We start from the raw sequence: 2,906 nt of genomic DNA, 5'->3' as shown, positions 1-2,906 counted from the left end.
AATGAGGAAAATCTAAGTTTTTATATGCATTCATCTACACTGTTATTTTAGTTTGAACTTCTTCCTTTTATTCTTTAAATAATGAGAAAAGTCTGAGTTTTCAATATACACCAAACTATTATATTATTTTTTCTTGGTTTTATTTTTGCTAGGAGTGATTTAATAAACATCCAACTACTCTGCTATTCTAATCTGAACTTTTTTTATTTTAATTAGAAACAAAGAAAATTTGTTTTATTTCTTTAATAAACTTCAGAGTTCTCTATTTTTAAAATTTGAACTTCATGGTTTTTTTGTGTGTTCGCTTCTTTATTTTTGGATACCCAATGTGTGTGTTTTGCCATAAGTGAATATTTTTTAACTATCCGCAATAGAGAATATGAACTTCGCATCCACATTTTGTTGTCTTCAAGAAATGCTCGCTCTTTTGCTTTTAATTTTGGACTTCTATGATCTATTTTTAACTCACGAATAGTTTTTTTGGTTCTGTGGAATTTTTAGAGTTTATGTTTTAGGCACTCTTTTTTGGGTAAACGCTCATTTGTTTGTTTTTAACATCATTTTTCGTCTTTTTATACAAACTACCAACACGTTGAATAAGAAAAGAACGTTAAACGCCTAGATAGAGGTTTTTTTGTTATCTATGAGCATCACTTTTTGTTATCTATGAGCATCATTTTTGTGTTTGTTTTGAAAAACAAAAATGATGGAATTACCACCAACGAAGTAGATGCACCGGTCTTTCTTTTAAAAACTAATTCTTGCCACTTCATTATTGAGGAAAAACTAACTCTAATTGAATAGTCTCAATCAGGTAGGTAGGGGGTTACAAATAAAGAAATAGAAAGTACATCTAGTTTTAGTGCTCTTTTTCGCAAACAGATGTGCAACCAAATTGCCATTCCTCCTTGTATAAATGAGCTTTGAACCCCTTCAAACTTGTAAGTATGAACACATCTCTCAAAAGCCATCGACCGCCTCAAAACAATCCCTAGAATCCTGCCACATCGTGCATAAAACGTGGCCTTCAGGCTCAATAATAATAATTCAGAATTGTTCTTCAATCACCATCAGCATGGTTGTCCCTGTAGGCAAACTATCAACTTATGATTCTGAAGTTACGAGCTTTTGGCAATTGTTTACGAGCTACTGAACAAACTAAAGATCGTTGGCAAAACAACATGAGTGAAGGCAATACCTTTTTAACTTCTTGTTTATCTGAATTTGAACTTGCATTTTTTTTGCAGGGTGCAGGTTACAGCAGTGGCGCACGGGTAGGGGCGACTGCAATGTATATGCGGTCTTCAGGGACAGCAGGTTGGGATCGGGCACGAGCATTGAGGATCAAGTGGTTCAGTATCTCAATGTAATAGTTAAAGTAAATATTGAATATCATGCCTATGTAGGATACTCGAGTCCACAGTAGCGCCCAAGGATTTTCGATGACACATACTATTTTTCCCTACCACAATGTCAATAAAAATAATGTCATGTGAACAGAAACTTGGAATGAAAACTTTACCATGCGACGATTGCAAACTGCGAGTCGTAAATCGAGGTTGCCGCTGTTCATCAGGGATGGGGAAGATTTCACCATGGCTAGGAGGGCACCTTCATTTTCTGTGTAATGCAGAAATAGTAAAAATTAATGTGTGATTACTGATCCAGGACTGTAAACAAGTTTTGTGGATGAAAGAACAGATTTTGTTCAGAGACTGTAGAACATCTAAAAACTGAATACATGGAAATAAAAATCAAAGTGTGTGTAGGGGAGATTTCAACTTGAACTTCTCATCCACCTAGACAGTTCCTTCCTTTTTTCATACAATTCCACATGGATGCATCCGAGGCCTACATATGTTAGTGCACTCATCTTATTTTATAAGTGATCTGACGAGATGTAGTTCTTTTTAAAGCAAATGTCTTCCTGAAGAAAAAGGAACACGATGTTCAGACTTACAAATGTCTTCCTGAAGAAAAATGTAAACGTCTTACTCTGAATGTACCTAGCAACACCCAGACTTTAGTTTTCTATTTGAACGACCATGAGAAATCAACTCGACCTGCCATGTACCCTCTACAACGGCGTGATGTTGAACAACAACAGCATGAGCGACATCAGATGGAGGAAGGAACCAGTAGACATGTAGTAGCACAAGTCAAAATTTGAAGCAATTGCAGCAACACCACAGGGCTCTCAAGCAACGGTACCAAAGGGATCTGAAGCGGCATCGGACAATGGGTCGGCGAGATTGCAAGTGCTAGCTAGCAGCCGCACGGGAGTAAGAAGGTCACAGGATGCGCGGGAGGAAGTCCATCGTGCACAGGAGGAAGAAGGCACATCGATGGCATGCGAGAAGCCAGCGGCTGCACACAGAGCATCTAGAGGAGATGGCTCGGTTGCCGGCGTTTCCGCTGCTGGCTGAGGAGAAATTAGAGATGGGAGGCATTAGGTGATTTAGTTGAATGGTGCGAGTTGCTGTAGTTGAACGGCGGGAGGAAGGACGAAGATGGCATAGGTGGCGGGAGGAAGATGTTCGAGGGAGGATGGGGATGGGGCTGTGGAGGACCGGGAGGGCACACCAGAGCAGATGGCAGTCCACGCCGGTGGGGAGGGAAGGTCACGCCGGATGGGGGAAGGTCGTGCCGGAGCAGAGGAAATGTTGCGCCAGTTGTCGAGGTGATGGTTGGAGTGGAGGGGCGATGGATGTAGCTTCCGGCACGCGCGGTGGCTGGGGTCGACGCGTCGCATGATTGCGGATCACGCGCCGGCGGGGGCCGCGACTGCACGTGGTGGCAGAGGCCGGCGGTGGCGCCGCGGGAGGAGGCTGGCGGCGGCATCGCGGGAGAAGGCCGGTGTCGGCGGTCCCTTGGGTTGCCGAGGCGGCGATTCAGGCGCGGGATTG

The 2,906-nt window shown here is 42.6% G+C and overlaps 1 long non-coding RNA gene across 1 annotated transcript; it reads right to left on the bottom strand.

Annotated features, from left to right (window-relative positions):
- Window positions 1-775: 775 nt before the first annotated feature.
- On the bottom strand, window positions 776-2,890 carry LOC119267198. Its single transcript, XR_005132333.1, has 3 exons — window positions 1,523-2,890; window positions 1,199-1,302; window positions 776-1,085 (listed from the first exon to the last, which is right to left on the bottom strand). It is a non-coding gene; the product is annotated as an uncharacterized LOC119267198 (long non-coding RNA).
- Between the last annotated feature and the right edge of the window lie 16 nt (window positions 2,891-2,906).

Source organism: Triticum dicoccoides, chromosome 3A (assembly GCF_002162155.2).
Source record: "Triticum dicoccoides isolate Atlit2015 ecotype Zavitan chromosome 3A, WEW_v2.0, whole genome shotgun sequence".
Taxonomy (NCBI): domain Eukaryota; kingdom Viridiplantae; phylum Streptophyta; class Magnoliopsida; order Poales; family Poaceae; genus Triticum; species Triticum dicoccoides.
The sequence above is the reverse complement of the archived record's forward strand: the minus strand, read 5'-3'. Positions and strand labels throughout refer to the sequence as shown.